This window comes from Mesoplodon bidens (assembly GCF_964165515.1).
Source record: "Mesoplodon bidens genome assembly, contig: HAP1_SCAFFOLD_486, whole genome shotgun sequence".
NCBI classification, from domain to species: domain Eukaryota; kingdom Metazoa; phylum Chordata; class Mammalia; order Artiodactyla; family Ziphiidae; genus Mesoplodon; species Mesoplodon bidens.
In genome coordinates, this window is record NW_027671453.1 from 206,938 (window position 1) to 230,362 (window position 23,425).

The 23,425-nt window shown below is 33.5% G+C and overlaps 1 long non-coding RNA gene across 3 annotated transcripts; it reads left to right on the plus strand.

The window, feature by feature from the left end:
* The first annotated feature begins 368 nt into the window (after positions 1 to 368).
* Positions 369 to 23,123, plus strand: LOC308611330. Of its 3 annotated transcripts, XR_014014846.1 has the most exons (5): positions 5,984 to 5,998; positions 9,051 to 9,095; positions 15,473 to 15,694; positions 17,207 to 17,295; positions 20,903 to 23,123. It is a non-coding gene; the product is annotated as an uncharacterized lncRNA (long non-coding RNA). The 3 variants fall into 3 exon arrangements; XR_014014844.1 differs by lacking the exons at positions 5,984 to 5,998; positions 9,051 to 9,095 and adding an exon at positions 369 to 591; XR_014014845.1 differs by lacking the exons at positions 5,984 to 5,998; positions 9,051 to 9,095 and adding an exon at positions 577 to 591 and having other exon boundaries at positions 15,476 to 15,694.
* The last annotated feature ends 302 nt before the right edge of the window (positions 23,124 to 23,425 follow it).

Here is a 23,425-nt window from a genome sequence, read left to right on the forward strand (position 1 = left end):
GACAAAAGATAGTAGTGACATCAAAATCAGGGCCTATCCATCTCATTTGCAGCTATATACTCAGTGTTTAGCATGGCATTTGACCCCTCATCAGTATTCAATAAGAAGATGCGTGTTGAATGACTTAAGGATGAATTAATGAATGAAGAAAGTTAATATGGTAGAAAATGTGTTTTATCCTTGTATTTTCGTGTGTTGACTTCTATATTCCAAGACCCAGAACTGTACGTGACACATAGCATATAATCAATAAAATTTTGTTGAAAGAATGAATGAGTCCCCACAATTCTAAGAATAATTTTAAGACCAACACAGACCCCATATCTGCCAAGGTCTATGACAGAAGTATCCAGAGATGAAAGCCTGGATCTCAGCTAGTGGTAGAGCTGACAGAATTTATCTAGTTTTAATAATTTACAGCTCATCCCATTACATCTAGGCATAGTACCTACGTGAGCCATACAATTAAATGTTGACTGAAAAAAAATGCACAACCTGAAAGTTGAGAATTATGTTTTATTTGGAGGACATACTGAGGACTTAAATCAGGAGACAGCCTCTCAGATAGCTCTGAGGGACCCTTCTGAAAAGGTAAGGGAGGGCACAGGATATTTAGGGGTTGTTGCAAAAAAAAACCCAGGTAGTTGGAACATCAAAAGATTACTGTTAATTAAAGAAACTAAGTTAAGTTAATAAATTTAGCACTTTCCTATATATGGTGAGATGCAGGAATCTGGTCTCATGGAAATCTTTCCCTTGATATGCACTTTAATTATCTAGGGCCAGTATCCTGTTTTCTCCATCCTGAATCCCCTCAGGGTGCTGATGGCTTGATGGCTGTAACATCCTTTGTTTCTGATACCGCAGGCTACATTCTTTGTCCACGTAAATGACTTGAATATGGATAGTAAATCTGTGGATTTGCAAAACGTAATTCTTGGAGCATTTTTAGAAGGGCAAAGTTAAGGGCAATTTCAGAATCACTAGCAGCTAAAATTGCTGTTTATACTTTTCCACCGGTAGGTAGTAATCTGCTGTTGCTATCTTCAGTATTCCCAAGGGATAACAAAAGCCATTTAATTCAAGAAAGAAATGTAAAATTTAGCACAATGCAACTTCCACAAAACCAAACACACAAACACACACCCAACTCTCGCAGATATGAAGTAATAATCTAAAATAGAATCCTGGAACTAATTGCAAAAAAAGAGCAAATGTACTCATATTGGATAATTTTATTCTTTTATTAATGTTTGATATATATACATATATGTATTTATTAATAAAATTCAGAGTTGCTATATGGAGAAATAGCTCTGTACCAATATTGTCTTTGTATGTGTTTATCAATAATGTATGAGATTGCCTCCTATGCTCCTTTTCCTTTATTCTCTTGCAGGCAGTAGATGTAGTTATCGGTTGTTTTTAAAATTTCTAGGCAGCCAAAGGACTACTATCACTTAAATAAAGAAGGCAAATTGTCCCAAAGTAGGAACAATTTTCCTTCATTATGGAACATAAGGTCCTCATATGAAGGGGGAAGAATTTCATAGCTAAAAGCTTTCAACTACAGAAGATTTATGAGTAACTATGTATGTTGTTTCAAAGTGGACTCGCTATAATTAATGTCTAAGGGTTATCTTTGGTATACAATGGATTTTGATTTTTTAAATATTATTAGATAATATATAAAAGAATATATTTAATTGTATGTAAGTTATGATAAATAATAAAAAACACCTGCAAACACACCACCGAAACTAAGAACTACAATCAAAACTGCTGAGTCTTCTCTCTGTTCTCTATCCTGATCCCACCTTCCTGCTTTCACCCAAGAAATCACTCTGATCTTGGCTTTATGTTCAACATCCACATAATTTTTGTCTGATTTTGCTTATTATTGAGATTAATAAAATTGATATCATACTTTAGTCTTCTGTGCTTGCTTTTTTTACTCAACATTATATTTCTAAGGTTCACCCACTTTACTTTAACTAGTGTTCATTCATTTGTACTACTGTATAATATTTTATTGTATAAATACAAGAAAATGTCTTTATTATTCTATTAATGATATTTGGGTTGTTTTGGGCCTATTACGGACAGTACTTCCATGAACATTTATTTTAATGTTTCCTGGTAGACATGTGCAAGATTTAACATAAGTAAAAGAGTAGACATACTAAGAGTAGAATTGCTGAGTTGTAGGGAATTCAAATATTCAACTTTAAAAAATAACGTCAAAATGTTTTCCAAAGATATGGAATCAATTTTCAGCCCTTTTGCTCTATAGCTTCACCAGTTAGAATGGCCATTCTAGTCTTTTGTTCCTTGTATTAGTCTGCTCAGGTTGTCCTAGCAAAATACCTCAGATTCAGTGGGTTAAAAAACGAGATTTATCTTCTCACAGTTCTGGAGGCTGGAAGTCCAGGATCAAGATGTTGGCAGTTTTGGGTCCTCCTGAGGCCTCTTTCCTTGACTTGCAGGTGACCACTGCTTTCTTGCTATGTCCTCACATGGCCTTTTCTCTGTGTGTATACATCCCTCGTATCTCTTCCTCTTCTTACAAGGACACCAGTCATATCAGTTAGGGCCCCACCATTATGACCTCATTTAACCATAATTATGTTTTTAAAGTCCCTGTCTCCAAACAGCCACATTGGGAGATGGGGCATCAACATACCAATTTTAGGGAACACAATTCAGTCCATAACAATTTGTATTTGTATTTCCCTAATTACCGATAGGTTGAGAATCCTTTCATTTGTTTAATAGTTGCCTATGTTTCCTATTCTATGAAAGTCCAGAGAATATCTTTTGTCCATTTTTCTACTGTTTATCTTTTTCTTACTTATTTCTATTGTTTTTTAAATACAAGCAAATAATCCTTGGTCAGCTATATATGACACAAATAAGTTACTTCATGCCTTCTCACTTTTTCAATGTTGTCTTGTGATAAATAGCGGCTCTCAATTTTAATGAAATCAAATTTATCTTTTAGCTTAGTGTCTTTTTGTTCTACTTAAAATGTCCTTCCCTAGTTTAATGCTACCCAGATATAGTATATTTTCTTCTGAAAGTTCTAGTGTATCTTTGTTTTATATTCAAGCCATTAATTCACTTACAATCGACTTGTCTGTATTATCCAATTTCTTTGTTTTCTTATGAATAATTAAGTTTTCCAGGACCATTTTGGAATGAATGGATTTTTTAGGTGTGTCTGAGCTGTTCTTAAGCATTCACATAAATTTCAGAATTGGAAATCCTGTAAAACCTCTATTAAGTATTTTTATTGTAATTGTATTGATTATATAAATTAAGTTGGGGAAAATTTTACATCATTATGATGAGTCTTTTCTCTCCATAAACAAGATGTACCTCTCCATTTATTTAAGACTTCTTTAATATCTTTCAATAAGGTTTTATTTTCTCCATAAATGTCTTGCACATTTTTATTTAGATTTATTCCTAGATAGTTTTTTTTCCATTTTAAATAATTTTTAAGCTCTCTCTTTGTTCCTGGATTATAGAAATCCAATAGACTTTTGCATCTTGAGCTTATATCTAGCCATCTTGCTAATATTGTTTTTTAGTAAGAGAGAGGATTTTCTTAGCAAAGAGGAATAAATGTAAAATTAAATAAAAATGTTATGGGTCAGCTCTGGTCAATAGAACTTTCCATGATAATGGAAATGTTCTTAGTGCTGTCAAAAACTATAGCCATTAGTCACATATGTTTTTAAATTTTTAAATGTAAGTTCAATAAAATTAAAATTTAAGTTCCTAAGTCAAACTTGCCCACATTTCAAGTATTTAATAGCCACTTGTGACTAATGGACACTATACTGGACATTGTATCTCTAGACTATTAGACTGTGAAGCCATGGCGTCCCGGGATTTTATCTTTGTCAATGGCATAGTGAGATCTTTCATGTGACAGTTATTCTGTTATTAAAAAGAGAAGTTACTTAACCTAGTCATCCCTAACTTTTTGAAATAATCCAACATAGCTTTCACCATCCATGAATTTCTTGAATCATATTTATGTTTCTAAGCTATTTCTTGTGTCAAGTGTTCACTTTGTAGCAAGTTCATTGTCCTAAAATGGCACAAGAGGTTCCCTTATTCCTGATAAGCTGTGATTGGATGAAGAAGACCTTGTTACCCTGCCTATCTGGTTTTTATTATAATCAGATGTTAATCTGTATCAGTCTCCATATTCAAAATTCACCATCAAAATTATATGTTATTCACATGATGGTTGTCTTTATTTCATTTAGCTAGTATCATGACCTTATAAATGCAGTTTGGGTCATTTTCTCCTAAAATATCATATTTATCCATGTGGAAATACATCTCCTACTTCTTTGCCCCCTTTAAACTCTTCCTGTAATTTAACCCTCATGAGCTTTATTTCCCCTAATTTTAATTACTTAATATTTTGTAAACCATTTAAGAGATCACTGGTATGCTCTTTTTTTCAATCATCTATACATTTAAACAGTGTGTTGCAATAAGAAATAGTACTGGTAATCAGAAGACTAGAGTCCTAGTTTTACCCATAAAAATGAACTATATGTGCATTTAAATAAGGCTTGTATAAGTTTTATTCTGATTCTAAAATTGTTATGATTATTTAGAAAATTATGTTTGAAATATGACGTTATTCAAAACCAATAGAGGTTTGAAATCTATTAAAAATCTACAAAGAATTCAACTATTTCACCTTTTTCCCTGATTTGCTATTCAACTGTAATCCTTCATCTTTCACTTACAGCATGCTGTAGCTGCTGTTGACACAAAGACAAAATATAATGTCTAAATATTGTGTACTTGTTTTTTAAATGAAGACTTTTGTTTAAAGTTGTCTTTTACATAAATTCTTGATTCCCTTTTCACAACTTTTCCATTCCCCATGCTACTGCAATCAATCACTCATGATAGAAAATTATTCTCTTTTCTGTTTGCTAAAGCTCTTTTTAAAATACCAAGTTTCAAATGATCATCAATTCAAGAAACTTTGGAAAATGAACTTCATAATTTCCAGAATGAATATTTTGTTTCACTGGCTACCAGGACACCATCCTCTCCTAGATTTCTCCCCTCCTCACTCACCATTCCTTGGAAGTCTCCCTTGGTGATGCCTCCCATCCCTCAAAGTCTGTTAGAATGCCCTAAGGCTCATTCCTGGCCCCCTTCACTCTCCATCTACCTTAACTACTCATGAGTTTTAACCTAGTCCCATTACTTTAATGGGAAGATGACTTATGACTCCCCAATTCATACTTCTAGCCCTAACCACTCACCTAACCTCCAGACTCCTAATTCCAATTTCCCACTAAACATCTCCAATCTATGCATAATAGACATTTCAAACTTAGCAAATAAAACTAAATATTTTGCTTTGATCCATCCATTGCACTCCAGTTTTTCCTGGCTCCATAACTCATCCAGTTGCTCAGGCCAAAAATGTTAGATTCATCCTTAAACTCTCACTTTCCCACAATTCCTATGTCCAGTCCATCAGAAATTCTTGCCAGTCTAACTTGAAAATACATCCTGAATCCACCTACCTCTCACCTTACTCTTGCCATCTTTACTTACTCCAAGCCATCATTGCTTGCCTCATCTAATGCAATAGGTAGCCTCTTCCACAACCTCCTTGCTTCTTCCCCTCTTGCCCCAATCCTTATAGTCTATAAGCAATACAATAGCCAGAATAATAAAAAAACCCATAAATCATATCACATTATTTTGCAAAACCCGTTCCCATCACTTTAGAATAAAAATTAAACTTCTTACGTGTCCTACATGCTTTATTCAGTATTTCTTCTGCCCTACTCTCCAAGCTCGTTTACTACTACTATTCTCTCACACACATATCCAGATTTTCTTTCTGCAGTGGCTTTCCCAACATCAGCGCCTTTGCACTTGCTATTCCCTACAACCTGGAAGATTTTAAAAATCTGTAAGATTCCTCCAAGCAAGATCTTAGAAGGTATTTACATTTCATTTTGTAGAGATATTTGGTAGAAGACATTTTTGCAGAAGATAGATAAATTTTACTTTGGCGGCTATCACACATCTAGCGATTTCCAAGTTGGTTAAATAACAAATGTGAATTGATGAAGCTAAAATAAAAGAACTGTAGTTGGTGAGACCTATGTGTTTTAAACCGTGAACTTTGAGGAATTGTAGACATGCAAACTACACCATGGTTTCAGTGTTAATGTGTGAGAATTAGCTAAGGTATTTTCCAAATACTCATTACTCTCTAAAGAGCTTCTGAGCAGGAAATCAGAACAGGGCCTGTGGACCTGAATTTTATCTAGTACCACAGTTGATTCTGTTGCAGATGGTTTTCAGTCAGCCCTTTGAGAGACACCAAGCTGGGGTATTTGCCCAGATATGATTAGCAAAGGTCATGCAAGTCACCAATGAGATACAATGGAGAATCAACAAATGACCGAAAAGAGTGACAAAAGAAGAAGAGGATCCAGTAGGACCAGTAGAGACGCTATCCCAAGCACTCTTGGCTAGGAGTTTTACAAATCCATTCATATAAATGGACTGATAGTTAACAGCCAAATGGCACTGCATATTTTTTTAAGTTGCTGAGTATTAAAGTGTATGGCTAAGCATCATAAGTTTCGTTAAATTATATTTTGGTTGCTATAAAATTAGGTGTACATTGTGTGTCATAGATGTAGGGATATAGATGTGTAAATATATGTCGTTGTTTCAGTTCTTCAGCTGATACTTCATAATGTCTTTGTAACTTCTAAATGAAGGACCTCTTCAAATATTGTTTAGAAAAAAAAGATACCTGTCCATCCCTGTCCACCTCCCTTCATCCCCTTCCTTGTCCCTTCCCTTCTTTTTTTTATATCTTTATTGGAGTATAATTGCTTTATAGTGTTGTGATCCCTTCCCTTCTTGAACAAATTAGTCCATTAAGTGAGGTAAAATAACCTTTGTCAACATGGGGTAGGTGGGCATTCAAGGAACCACATGACTTGGCATTGGGTCTCAGAGTCTGAGAAAGGGGAGAGGATGTCTGCATAAGGGAGCCTGGAGTTGACTGCTGAAGTCTGATTCGTGTGAAAGGGCATCCACGTGAGGAAGTGGCCTTGGCAACCACTCTGTACAGATAGTCATAACCCGTGCCAGGTGGAGAAAATGTGTGGATGGGAAAGTGGCAGCTACAAGAATTTACTTAAATACAGGAAGATTGATCAAATAAGTAAGGATATTAAGGATATGGTAATCAGTGTTATTTTAATATCTGTGGAGGGAGTTAAAATATGAAAAGGGCAAAAACTAGAATGAAAGGGTGTTGAAAGGGAATGGAGGATGTTAATGTGAACACATGATTTTCAATACAGAGACATTATAGAAATAAACATAGACAATATGTTTGCATATGTTTATGAATGTGTTTGTGAATATGTGTAAGTGGTTATGAATATGTGTTTTCATATGTGTGTATGTATATATGTACCTAAATCCCCTAGCTCTGCCTATTGAGAGTACCTGGGACCACTACTTCCCAAGAGCAATGAATACACCTAGTGTCCAGATCTTGGTTTCTAAATACAGCTCTCCAACTGAAGGAACAAAAGCTCTTTGGAGAAATGGCTGATTCTAGAACCACTACAGGGAAAATATAAGATGACCCTAGAACATATTATTGTTTCAAGAAGTAAGGGATCAGCCATAAAAAGAAACGAAATTGAGTTATTTGTAGTGAGGTGGATGGACCTAGAGTCTGTCATACAGAGTGAAGTAAGTCAGAAAGAGAAAGACAAATACCGTATGCTAACACATATATATGGAATCTAAAAACAAAAAATTGTCATGAAGAACCTAAGGGTAAGACAAGAATAAAGACACAGACCTACTAGAGAATGGACTTGAGGATATGGGCAGGGGGAAGGGTAAGCTGTGACAAAGTGAGAAAGTGGCATGGACATATATACACTACCAAACGTAAAATAGATAGCTAGTGGGAAGAAGCCACATAGCACAGGGAGATCAGTTCGGTGCTTTGTGACCTAGAGGGGTGGGATTGGGAGGGTGGGAAGGAGAGCGATGCAAGAGGGAAGAGGTATGAGGATACATGTATAACTGCTTCACTTTGTTATAAAGCAGAAACTAACACACCATTGTAAAGCAATTATACTCCAATAAAGATGTTAAAAAAAAAAAGAAGGGAGATATCACAGAATAATTGGGAAACATCAAAGGATATAGAAGCCAAACTGAAGGGGTTTCCACTGGACAAATCTTGAACAATCTAAGCCTCAAAATAAATAATGGTAGAAACGTATTATAGTCAATTGAATAAAATAGGAGTCTATGAGTTCATACTGATTTAAATAATTAAATTGAATAAATTATGTTTGATGAGGAACAGGATATTTACATAATTACAAAGTGCCTTACCACAAAAATTATTAATAATGAAGGAGAAAAAAATAACTTTACAATGGAGAAGACTGGGTGATACACCTTAATCAAAAGAGTAACATAATATTCCAGTAAGGTTACAAGTTAAAAGTTTGCCGAAATTGTTTGATAGGAAGCAGTGAGAAGAGCAGAGCTTCACCACTGTGTTATTCCTGCCAACGACACATATCCTGAATAATCATGAGACAAATACAAACAGCTAAGTCCTACAAAATAACTGATCCATATTCTTTAAAATTTTCTAGTTCATGAAATTCAAGGGAAGCCTGAGAAAATTTTCCAGATTAAAAAACTAAAGAGACAGGACAGCTAAATGCAACATGTGACACTGGGCTGATCCTTTTATTATGAAGGACATGATGGGGATAATTGACAAAACTTGAAAGGGGTCTGAGGATTAGTAGCTCTGTGGTCATGTGTCAGTGTTAATTTCCTGATTTTCATGATTATATTTGGATATATGTTTGTAGGAAATACTAGAGGATTTGGAGGAGACATTGCATTGTGTTGGCAACTACTCTCAAATGGTTTGGGAAATAAATTATTTTTATTGTCATTTCAATCTTTCTTTAATTTTCTAGATCGTTAAAAGAAGGCAAAGAAAGAGGAGAAGACCCCTGAGTCAGGTAACCCTCCTTTTCCTGGCGACTCCCATAGTTAAAAGCTCAGTTTACAATGGTGGTCAGTTTTTCAGTCTATTTGTGCTAATTTCTGTTACTAACAACATAGCATCTTATTTTCTCTTTGAGGTTTTTGGATTTTTCCTAATTATGCTTTTGCTTTTTATTCTATCAAATGTCTATGAATTTGATAAAGTCCTCGGTATTAACACAAAATCAGAAAGATTCATAAAAATAAAAATAAGTTCTTGGAGAAATTTATAAATTTCTACCTGCATTCAAATTGGAGTAAGTTGGCAAGAAATTTATAAGGGGAAAATACTATAAGGAGCACTCCCATTCAGAAACTCAAAATGGTTGCACATGTTTATCTTGTAAGAGGTCTGTGATGAAACAGCAGGATGAAGGCTATATGTCCAAACTTAAATGCAATCTTTTAAATCACCTTTCATGTCAGGCCATGTAAGAACTGGGCAATTCAAGAAGTAAATTAGAACAATTCTTACTTTCAATAATTTCTTAGGTCAACACTTAGAACAATGAAAAACTTATCTTTAACTCCAAGAAATCTGGACAGTTATTAAAGCAAATGTGTTGTCCTACTGGCCTACACCTGGTTATAAACAGCAGTACGACTTCAGAAAACCTTGGACACTGAGTGAACCTTCTAAATATAGCTTTTTCTTTCTATAAAGGTGTTTTACAAGAATGCTATTTTTTGTGAAAATGTGGCCTTTATAAAGGGTACACTAAGGTCTGTGACTTTTAGACCTGGAAAAGATTTGAAATATTTTCTTAACCTGGGAATCCACATTTTAGAGGCATAGAAAGAGAAACCCAATGAAATTAAATATTTTGCCCACCATCAAATGGCAAACAAGTAATAACGACAGCACTCAAGCCTCTGTCTTCTAAATCCATCAAATGCAGCATAAATAGATTGCAATAACTGCTTATTTTCATTGTCCTCAACACTACATTTCTTCTGTGCCTTATCCCTCTTCTTTTAAGAGGGATGACAACATTATCTGCAAACTTTATAACTATTTTTTTTTAATTTTGCTGTTTTGTAACTCATTTTTGAAAAATTCTGTTTCTATGTTGAAAATGTGTAAGGACATTTACCTTCTTTCTTGAAACACCTTTGCCTGCATTTATCACATTTTATTGTTGAACTATTGTGTAGCAATAAGTACAAAAGGGCGTCTAGTAGAGGAGATAATGTCGGAGGCAACAAGGTGTATGTATGGGGGGGTCGGGGTTAGAGTTGACATACCTTAAGGGAGATGAGGAGAGAGGGAAGAGAATAGAAATTTTATTTATTTGAAAAAATATGATGGCAAGTTAGACAATGTTTGGCTAAACTTAATACAATATAGCTTTCCTTAACTTAAATTCCGGGTTAACTTCCACTGTTTACATTGCCACAGACTAGGGAATAAACAAAGCCAAAAGATTTTTGGTACCACCATTTTGTGTTAATTTCATAAAGATTTCTACAAGACTTTTTAAAAATAAATTGAAAAACGAAAGTCTTGTCTTTAGCTTATTTTCCCTGCATGCTTGCACTTTAATAAGTTGATAAATGACATTTAAACTCAATAGTTATGATTAATTCTGTCCCACAATTTTTAAAAGCACTGGGGATTGTGTGCGCGTGCATGCACGCACCTTTACAACCAGTAAAATAAAGTTCTTGATCAAAAAATTATTATCACTTAGACTATTGAATAAAATCAGATATGATAGAGGGGCCAGCTGTTGGTAGGTTTAAAAGTCACCCTAGGTGATTAATTCATGCAGCAGTGTTGCACGTCTCTCTTTAGATGAAGCACTTAGAAATATAACCAAGCATGGCTCTAATTTCATATCTGAGACCTGTTTTATTTAGAGTTCTTTGGCAAGTGCTTGCTCGATGTGTTTTTATAGTCTTTGGTTGTGCTATAAAAATGTCAAAATTATGAATTAACAGATATGCAAAAGTGAAATCCTAGAAGATAGGATAAACATGAAGTCCTCTAATTATCACTCAAATAAGTTTGGTTGACACAGAACTGGGAATCAGATAAAGACATTAATAATTCATAATGCTGAAGTTAAAATCTTCTTGTTACAGTACAAAAGAAATCCTAATTTGTACCACAAGGTAACGAATTCAGTACTTTTCATTTGTTAAATATTTGCTTATTACCCTGCACCGTGCATATAACACTATTTCCAAATTTGGAGGGCAAACAGGAAAAACAAACACTCTCTACCCTCAAGTTGTTTATACTGCAGTCAGTGAAATTTCTCTACTTTGAGATCTTTTAATTCCTCAGTTCATTGTAACATCTTCTTCAGATGAATTGTTTTTTGTTAAAACCAATGTTTAGCACTTTAGTTTCTTCAATGTTCCTGATAGTGAAATAGTCATTATGCTAATTTCCAATATTAATTATAGAGTTGATAGGAGAAATGCTCAAGATTGATAGTAAAGTGATTTCGATAATCTACAAAATGTCTTGAGGTTTCCCAGATAACAACTTGTCTCCCAGACAAAAATGCACTTATTATTTATATTCCAAGCTTATAAAAATTTTTGTACTTTAATCATATAGAGATTTTACAACATCTTTTCATTCTCATTTTAAGATATTTTGTTCAATAGATTATCTCATTTTGAAACTATTGATTTATATATACATACTATGTAAATATTATATATTTCTCAATGACTAGATTAGTGCTTTCTTAACTACTTAATTTTGTTTAATTCATATTGTTCTTCAGCATTTCTTTTACTCAGTGGAGCCTATCCTACTGACTTCAAAAAGCCTGAAAAATCTGAAAATCCCATTTGAAGTAACTGTATGGAAAATCGTTAAAATAACATATAATAATGGTAGAGAAGAAGAGTATTTAACATTGTGCTGAGATCATTCCATTCATAAAGAGATTAATCAATAATTCTAACATTCAGACATATAATAAAAATGAAAAATAATCATAATACTGAGCAATGACATTTTCAATAAAGGGAGATATTAAATATTGTATAGGAAACGAGTATGTGCAAAGCAGATAAGTTGGCAATGATTATACATATATTTAAAATATGTTGAAGCAGTCATAGACAGTTTTTCTTTTTGGCTGAAAAGAGGCATATTGCAGTGTTTAAGCACTACTTCAACTGGAATAGATATTTAGACACTATACAGAAAACACATGATTGCAGAAGAGCAGATATTAGCAGGTGTGTGAACGTGTATGTCTTTAATTAATGCATTTTCATTCATTCAAAAAGAAGAATGCCAAATTTACTTTAAAGGTGGCATTGTGATATGTTAAAGTTCCATTCTTAGACTTTTGCTGCTGTTGCTGTTCCTTTAGTATTCACCAACGAGTACCGTCCTGTCATTTATCCAAGTTAGAAATCTAGGAGCAATCCTAGGATTCTCATTATAGGGTCCACTACCTTCATGCTCCCCACTCAATAAGTAACAAATTCTTGGCTCTCCTATATAGGAAAGCTCTCTCCAATGTACGCCTGCTCTGTAACTCTCTGGGTCCAGCATCTCTGCCTCAGCCTCCCATTCAAGTCACTTCTAGTTCATTCTGTGCAGGGCCATTTTTAAACCTTCCTCAGTCCTAGGCAATTGCCCTTTTAGAAGCTTTACCCTAAATGTTATCAAATGCATTAATATGTGCCCAAGTCACATATCCAATATAATTTATAGATAACTATATGAAAGCTGAGTAACATTGCTGTTGTAGTAATATTAGTTGAAAATATTAATTACACAAGTTTTGATCTCAATTTTGCAGATTTTTTTTCATATTCTGGAGCCATTTTTTTCAGGTGTCAAACAATTTTCTAAGTCCTTCTCAAACTCCTAGTCCCTAGTGAGTGTGCTTTTACTGTCACAGGGTTGAACAGCTCAGACAGCAAGATGTCTGAAGATGAAGACCATCACATGGTTGAGTAAATAAGATACGTGGAAGATGGAATGCAAAGTGTTTGTAGAAAAAATATACAAATCAAGGAAGAAATTGCAGTGTCAATTAATATGATGTATATCAGATGATAGTATTAAAAAGCCAGGTTAAAATAAAATAACTTAATAATGTACATATTTGTCAGATTGTTCACTAGTGATATACTGCTCAGTGTAGGGTGAGAACCACAGATATTATCTTCTGGAAAAAAACCCTTTAAGCCCTAACAGATTCAGTTTATAAATTTCCTCTCTAATAAATGAGGAATAAAATAATTTACAATAAATTAGTTATTTCCTCTTCTGAAGGTACTAATAACACAAATTCAGTCAGAAGATGGATCAAGTTTTTCATACATTTCTCTCATTTCACATTTTTTAAATAAATGAGACTATATTTTGTCTAATGACTACCAGAACAACTATCTGGAAACTGTGCCTTCATTATATGTGAGACAGTATTTTAGGAGATATAGATGTATATTTAGATGGAGATATAAATACATAGCACATATACACAATATTTAATAAGACACAGGAAATGTGGGATAGCTCCAGACTGCTACACCCTATGTTCTGAGCTGCTCCGAAATGCAGTTCCTTTTTTTTTTTTTTCTTAACATCTTTATTGGAGTATAATTGCTTTACAATAGTGTGTTAGTTTCTGCTTTATAACAAAGTGAATCAGTTATACATATACACATGTTCCCATATCACTTCCCTCTTGCGTCTCCCTCCCTCCCACCCTCCCTATCCCACCCCTCTAGGTGGTCACAAAGCACCCAGCTGATCTCCCTGTGCTATGTGGCTGCTTCCCACTAGCTATCTGTTCTAATGGGAGTTCTCTGGGCACAAAGAGCAGTATTTTCTGTAATGAGATTAGAAGAAAGGATTTGCTAATAATTGCTTCTATAGCAACTAAAAATCTTGGAATCCCACCTTTCAGCATTTTGAAAATCTTAAAGGGGATGTTGTCAGTAACAGAAAAATTGAAGACTGATAATGTATTTAAATTAATCATTCTTTAAATTCATCTGCCCATTCGCCTTTTAAATTGATTCATGCTTCTCAGAAAATAAAATATGCTAATCCGTATATCATTTTTCCACTGCGTAGAGCAACTATATCTAAAAACAAAAATACTATTTTACTTTCCTTTACTATATTCCTCCACAACTTGTGGTGTACTTTCATATCTTCTTTTCATTCTGCTAGTGAGATATATATACATATATGTATATATACACATAATATTTAGATTTTAGATATTTGCATTATGCAGGGCAATCCATAAGATGGATAGATGCTTAATATTAATACCATTGAATACAATTTTCATAATTTTATACTTTAATTATTTTTGAAAGGGTAAAGCAAGGGTAAAGCAAATTCGAAATGAAAAAAGGTGACCAAGCTGGCATTTTTCATTTCAGACTTTATATTTGGACTACTCAGTGGGACAGATTATAATAACAAAATTTTGCTTTTGCAGGGAGGTCAATCTTTGCTTCTGCATTGCCTCATCTCTTTTAATCCCATCCAGTTTATTTTTCATCTCAGAAACTATATTTTTCATCTCTAGGAACTCAATTTGGGTTATTTTTATATCCTCTATATGTCTATTTAACCTTTTTGAACCTATGAAAATTAGTTATAATAACTGTTTGAATGTCTTTGTTTACTGATTGTACCATTTTTCAGTGTCTTTTCATTAATTAATTTTTCTCCTTGTTATGGGTTATATTTTCCTTTGTCTTTGCATCCCTGGTAATTCTAGATTGCATGTCAGATATTGTGAATTTTACTTTACTGGTTGCAGGGCGTTTTTGTATTTTTTAAAATATTTGTAACTTTGCTCAAAGAGGTAGTTAAGAAATAGTTTGATCATTTTGAGGCTTCCTTGTAAGCCTTATTAGATTGCAACTGAAACAATTTAGTCTAGGGCTAATTTGGTCCCACTACTAAGGCTATACCCATTGAATACTCTGTGTATTGAATACTCTAGTTGACGCTGCATGTATTAAATTATATCAAAACATATTTGTATAATCTTAAAGCAATAAATGCAACACATACAAATATTAAAAAAAATTTTTAATTAACTTTTATTAAATAAAACAAAAATGTTTTTTTCTAGTAACTGTAGTATTTTAACATATTTAAATACTGTATCCCTATGAAATTCATTTTGTTAATAAATATGAAAAGAGAATCCACCTTTATTTTTTACAGGTGACCAGGGACTTGTTCAAACACCAACATTTAACTGTATTACACAAAACATTATGCCACTGGTTTTTATGGGTTATCATTATAATTAACAGCTTTATACAACCGTTGTCTTGTGCTGTTTGTTGTTCAATGTCTAAAATTATTGTTTAATATATATATATATTTTACTTTTAGCAGTTTAAGCCAGGAGAGTAAATCCAGTTCCTATTACTCCATCCTGTCCAGAAGCACAGGTCTTAAGTGAAATTAAATACCAAAGAAACAGTTCCAAATTTTACAACGGATCTATCACTGGTTGTTAGCATATCTTCCCACACCCAAGACACCAAGATAACTTCTACTCACTGTTAAAGCTTTATGATGAGCAAAACTTCCACCACTGTGCTTCCTTAACATGTGAGTATATTTTTAATTTACTGGTTATATATATTCTCTAATTATCCATTATTTTGTCCTTCTTTTTGATTAGATATTGATATCCACATGTTCTTTTCTAATAGCTCACAGAAATTTCTCTCATTAACAACACCAATAGAAATCACAATAAAAATCGCCTTGGGGGACCAAATTTATATCACATTACCAAGTTTTTAATTTGCTCCCATAAAACTTCTGCAAAATACAACCACTATCATCAGTATCATTAGAACAAAAACAAGGCATTCTAATCTCAAAAGCAAAATATTTTATTTAACTTAATAAATTTCACATTATAAAAATTTTCTCATAGCAGCATCCTTAATTCCTCAGTATTCACTAATATTGGGGGATTTTTCTTTCAGTTATTTGAGACTAAGGATGATTTTATTCATCTCTACAGCCTGGTACATATATGTACAATGTTTGTCAAAAGGTGGATATTCAAAAAAATTCTTGACTAAATTATGGTAATTCATGTGATCAGTTCTGCAGTTCTTAAAACTTTAAATTACTTGTTAATTCTAAGAGAAAGTCAGATAATTTTTAGAAGGATTTCCAAACCATGCTAAAGTGTCAGCCTTCATTTCCTTGTCTGAGAGAAACAGGATAGAAATAGATGGTTTTAAAGTTCTCCAAGCTTCTGTGTCCTTTATACATCCACAATTTTAATCCTTATCATTTTCAAGATTTGCTAAATTATTTGAGGTGATCCATTCTCTTATTAAAGTTACATATTTTATGGCACATACTGAGCATATTAACAAATAACTTACTGATAAATGACAATGCCCATAACACCAGGTTAATCTGATTTCCATGAAATGAGCTGTAACTTCAAGAATATTAATTCATCTAATAAGGGTGATGATTTACATAATGTTGCCTAAAATATTTCTCTTGATTATTTAAGAGAGTTTTCCTAGGGGTAAATAGCTGGGAAGTCAATAGAAAAAAAATACAACCATGATTAATTTAATTCCAGTCTAAAGGACTCCATATATAATGTATTTGAGAAAACCAAGTCACTATTATAGATTCAGATAAATGGCTGTATATATGAGATATTTTTAATGTAACCCAAATTATAAGAAATAGTTTTTTGGTATAGAAGCAACCACTCTTTTACCTAAAGGAAAATATAAAATCTGAGTTCATTGTAAATTTGCCTCATTGCCCTCTGTTAGTTTGTGCCTGCCCCATCCTTAGGGGCCCAGTTAAGGACTATTGTATCATCCATACATCAGAAGAGAATGTCTGTGTTCTATGTTGATAGTCAGTCTAAACAAATATTTATACAGTTGAGATCAGAGATATAAAATGTCAGTTCCAAATCCACCCATGATGGCACATATACCAGACAGATGACAAAGGTTATAAAGGCCTGTGAAATACTTGAATCATATTTTGCAACCCTTGAAAGAATTCAAGTCGGAGATTAGCAGAAACCAGGCTCAGTTCTGTCCATAATCCCCTTTATCTGTCTTCTAGCCAACAAAATGAAAACCTGAAGCCAAGCTGACAAATAGAGTGTGAAGGGCCTTCTACTGCATTTAAGAAAAAACTGACACTTGCTATAGGTAAAAATTATCTTTTCTATTACTATTATTGTTGATGTTGTTGTTATTCATAGAAATAATGAAAAAAAACCTAAATAACATTATTCTGCTGGATTCTTTACTATATGTAACACAATAAATTAACTCGCTTCATATTACACTGGGCATATAACATGAAAACATGTGCAGAGAACAGAAATCAGTATCTGTAAAGACAAATTCCCCTGTGATAGAGAAATCTATTATTTTAAGTCCAGACAATTAGATCTATTAAGGTGTAAGAGTGTTTCAGTACAGTCCTGCTAAAAGTAAAGCTTAGAAGTAAATCGAAAAAAAAACCGGAAAACTGATGCCAGTTAGATACAAAATATAAGATTATGCTATGTATATGGGACAGGATAGAACTCTGAATGAGGTCACATGTAGGGAAAGCAATATTAGTGACAAATCAACTAATGTCCTTATTGAGCATAGACATTCCAAGAAGGGTGAAGAGTACTGTATATTAGATGTAACACTCATAATATTCAAGTTAGTTGTAAAAGAAACAAGGTAAATGCTTTCAGTCAATACGATAGGCTGAACTGATATTGAGAATCCTTTCTTCCAATCTGAACACACAGTTTGTTATACTTGTGTTTTCTTTTATATGTTGCTTTTACATGTAGGAACACATAAAAAGCAAATGAACAAGCTTACAAAAAAGGGGGAGGATCCCCAGTCTCAGGATTTAAGGGGAAAAAACAAATTCAACATTAGAATAGTGAGGAGGAGTTGAAACCAAGAAATTCAAGGGGGCCCTGGAAATAATAAGCCTTGTTTTTGAGGGCTGGCTTTAAATATTCGTTGTCTTATCAGAAAACAGGTAGATGCCGTTGTCTTATCAGAAAACAGGTAGATGCTGGAAAACAATAGAATAATATCTTCAAAGTACTGAAGACATATAGCTGTCCAAATTAAAATTCTACACCTCTACACCTCATTTTAAAAAACTACTCAAGAACAAGAAGTAAAGAAATTTTCATTCATAGACAAAGAGGAATTACCACCCACAAACTGTAACAACAACAACAAAAAATGATTAAAGCAGTAGCAGCAGCTATTGGAATTGTCTGAAGGCATTAAAAAATATTCTGATGCCTAAAGCCAATACTTTGAGATTTTTTTTTTTTAACCAAAGTGATCTAGGCGGTGTTTCAATAATGGGAGCTTTAAAAAGTTCTCACATAATTCTCATGTGTTTTAGGCAAGATTGGAGACCATTGTACAAAGAATGTCCTTCAGTAAGAAAGAAAATAAGCATAAAAAGAAGTAGGAAGGTGCACTGAACAGTGACCAGCAAAGAAATTTGTAATGTTGGAATGAATCTGAATAACGGTTGAGTGTAAAAAATAATAGCCAATGGGGGTATATACAAAGTCAAACTAAAACACTAGATAATATACTGAAATACTGGAGATCAGATTTAAAATTTGAGGGGTCCATGAACCGCTTAGGAGGAAGATGAGATAATTAGTTTTAGACTTTTTAAAGTTAGAAATATATGTCAAATTTTTCAGAAAACACTAAAAATGAATACTTCATATATGATTCATAAAAAGGTAGACCATAAAAAGAGAATGAAAAATGTGTTTAAACGAAGTTAGTACCGGGAGGGATAAAACATGGAAAAATAAAGGAGAAATAGATCAATAATCACAATACATTTGATCACAGAGACAATAAAAATAAATTCAAAAATTCCAGTTTTTGCTGCTTACAAAAGACATATATAAACTATTTTTAAGATGCAATGCAATACTTCACTCGAAATAATTAATTATATACATGATAAATGATTTTCAAGATTACATGTTTGGCATGATGACATGTATACAAATTTTTAAAACTCAAAGCAATCATGTATTTTTCATGGATTCATTTGCATATAGTAAAAACTTCAAGCATGGATTCAAAGTATTTATATTAAATTCATGATACCAGTTACCTAAGAAAAGGAAAAATGGGACTGAAATGAGAATAGAGAGGAGAGAAAAGAAATGTGTGTGTATCTGTGTGTTTGTGTGTGTGCGTGTGTGTGAACACATGTACAACAGTCAAATATGTGCTTCTTTCACAGCATGATTCACTGTATTCCATCACAATATTAATAAGATTTCATACGATATGGGCATCTCTGCAGAAATTAAAATTGTCACATGCTTATGTGTATTGGGCAATGAGCTCACCTTACTATTTCCATCCATTCTTCAATTAAAATCTAGAAATGTGAATGGGCTGTTAGAATTTAGTTAGTGAGCCAATTATCTTTACGGAACATGCTAGTTATGCATAGCTTTTCCTTGGCTTAATTATGTTTTAAAATAGCAGGCATTCATTTTACATCTTTAATTGATGGCTATCACACACAATTAGTTTGAAATTTCTTATCAATATGCTTGAAATATATTTGGTTGAATCATTGGAGTAATCTTTCTTGAACTTACCCAAAAGTATGTGTTTAGCCTTCCTAAACACAGTGGCACATTTCCAAATACAAAGTAGTTGCATTAGAATTATTCCTAATATGAAGACATTCAATATTTGTGGAAACAAATTTTCTCTTGAAAACTTAGCTTCCAGATGGAAGAAAAATAGGGGTAGAAATGTATTTAAAGGCAAATTTGAAGATGAGAAATCAACATTCACATTCCATAGTGAAAGAAAAAGGGTTAGTAATTACAGAGAGAAAGGCAAATACAGTGCAAAAATTATTGGAACATATTTTGCTCAATTACAAACAAACTTACATGGTAAGTTGTAGCTTCCATTATTGCACCAATTTGTAGCATATTTTAATATTTTCATTTTGAAATGAAAATTTTAAAAAGTCATCTATTGTTTTTTTAGAAAATCTCTAGAGTGGTTGAAGTGAAATAACTTTCAGAAAATGTGTTAAAATGGGGCTACAAAAGACTTAGGAGGACATAAGCTTGGTTCTTATTATTGACAGTTTGCAAATCAGCCATGGGGATACACATTATTTGCAATTTAAAATGAATGACGATTCTATATACATATAGATGCATCTTATCATATTGATTATAAACCAAGTAAAATCTCATGAAATCTAAGTATGTTTGAAAAACTTAAACCTATTTTTATGTTTTTCCAAACACTAGAAAATGAAAGCAATTTCTGTTGTTTATCATTTTCTTTTGGACTCTCTTGGCTTCCTGAAAATGATTATGTCAAGATATTGGAGAAATATTCATAGGAAGCAACAGAGGCCATGAGAATAGAGACCTACACTGCTTCCTCATTAGAAAAAATAAAATAAAAATTCCTGTCTATCCATTTCAAATTACACTCAGGGATGCTTATAATATAGAATTTGAAAGTTGAATACATGCTAGTTGTCAAGTAGTCAGCCCCGTTGATTACTCATGCATTCCCTCCTAAGTATGTTGTTCTTAGAATTCAGAGGGGTCCTTTAATCACACCCCCCATCTTGACCACTCACATCTCCAGATTTTCCTACTTCACGGCATATTGGTGTTTAACTTATTAAACAAATATTTGTTGAACAATTACTATGCATGCTAAGCAATGGGGATCAAAGATGAATGAATATTCATTTGTCTTTAAGGAGACACAGTCTACTGGAGAGAGGCAGAACTGTGAACAGATGACTGCATAAAGAGGCAAAGTCAAGTCTTATTTATTCAGAGGAAGAAGTCCCCGTGATCAAGCAACAAGTAAAATCATTTCATTGTGCAAGACATGGATTTGTGATTGAAAATGCACAAGCATATTTATCTTATTATCCATCATAGATGATCACCTATTATAATCAGTGAGATTTCTTAATGGCACAGCATCTAGAGGAGGACGTCATGCATGGACCTGTCATATTCAGAAAGTAAGGAAGTGGCACAGTGGGAACAATTCAGGAAAGTAAATAAACATGACAGTAGATTTAAAATCTACTTTAACTGTTCTTACTATTATTAATCTATTTGGGCAAGTAGTAGTTTTCATTGATGTTAGCATTTTTTCATCCACGACTTGAAATCAGACATTAAATATTAATATTATAAAAAATGTTACTAATTGAATTCATTCACAAATTTATAAAAAGAGATCAGCACCAGAGACCTATTTATTGGAAACAAAGTAGGTAGAACAATTAAACTCACTTATAGTTCCTTCTCAACCAAAGTGGACAGAAGTTTTATATGTAGAGGTCAATCCTGGGCCAGAGGCTATTTAGTATTTTCATCAAGTCTAGGATGATAGAAAAGCATGTGGATTTAGTAATTTACAGTTCTCTTTAGTTGATAAGACTGATGAATACTTTGTCAAGATCAAAATTCAACATGACCATAATATGACCTTGACAAATTGGAGAAGTGGTTTAAAACAATGCAATTTAATAAGTCTAAGGGTCAGATATGGGCTTTAAAGGGATTGGGAAGGAAATGGAATTTATAATAATGTAGGTGATACCATGCCAGTGAGAATGCATTTGTGTGTGTAATATAATATGTAACAAATAATATTGAGTATGACTTGAGTCAAGAATATAGCAATAGCTTTTTTTTTTCTCTCTCTCACCATGGCATAGTGCTTACTCACTCACAAATATTTCTAACACATTTCATCAAAATTTCATCATTTAATCCTGTATCCCTGCTGATAAAATTAAAAGTAATTCTAAGATATATAAATGAAGAGAAGGGTATAAAGGTACAAATAAGTGGGTGAATATTATGAAATTACTTTGTATTGTGCTTTACAAATACGATTTATGCATTTATCTTGTTACTAACACATTCATTCATTCATTCATTCATCAATCATTACATATTTATAGAACTTCTACTATGTCCCAGGCACTGCATTAGGTGCTGGTAATACAAGGTGTGGAAAAGCAAGCATTGTCCATATTTCTTAGAGCCTGCAGTCTAAAGAATAATTACTAATTGTAGTAAATATAGACAGGGTACTATGAGCCATGGAACAGGGAGCCTTTCTCACCTGGAAGGATGAGGAAAGGCATCCCTTGTGAAATGTCTTCTTAACTGATGTATGACGTAGGTAGCCTAAGGGGACAAGGGAGTAAAGGAGTAAGTATTTCTTGCAAAGGGGAAAGCAAGTATTAAGAATTTGAGCTTCAAAAAAGGAATGCTTGGGCCTCCCTGGTGGCGCAGTGGTTGAGAGTCCGCCTGCCGATGCAGGGGATACGGGTTCGTGCCCCGGTCTGGGAGGATCCCATATGCCGCGGAGCGGCTGGGCCCGTGAGCCGTGGCCGCTGGGCCTGCGCGTCCGGAGCCTGTGCTCCGCAACGGGAGAGGCCACAACAGTGAGAGGCCCGCATACCACAAAAAAAAGAAAAAAAAAAAAAAAAAGGAATGCTTCACGTTGATATTACAGTCTCAACAAATACAATTAAATTTCTGGTTGTTAATACATTGCATAAAAGTGGAGGAGTGGATTTCTGCCAAAATTAGGGCATATAGTTAGGATTAGAAATGTGCTCTGTGATATCAGTGACTTTAACATTGCAGTGAGACTGGGAGAAAAAAACGTACAAAGAGGCTATCCTCTGGACCCAATGGCACTGATGTACATCAAGGCTTTTGCTGAAGTAGAAAACCTGCTATTGATATTGAGATGCTCTTGAATGAAACAATGACTTCAAATAAGAGCTCCAAACTGAAACTCAGAAAGACCACCAATCTGACATGACTTAAATTTGAACTGCTTCTCAGATAGGCGATTTATACTTTGGGGTAAATGGAAACTGGGCTTGGTTTCACTAATGATATCAATGACATTTTGCTATTAAATTTGGTTTAATATTTTCATTTTACAAATCCCTAACTTCAAAAACTCTCTAAGGGAAAGTAAGGGGAAAAGGATAGGACTAACTTGTTTAGTTACATTACCTTGAATTTTAAATTTAAATTGAGCTGCGCTATCTCCACCAATGCTTGACTAGAAGCCTGCACAGTGAGTAGTTGTAATGGAGGAGATTGGCTCATTTTAATGGCCACATCTGATGGATCTCAAAGAAATTCAGGTAAAACAACTCTCTGCATAGTTCATAGTCAATTATTTATACTTACAGAAAAATGCCAAAGCCTAGAAAACTTTAAATGGTGGATAA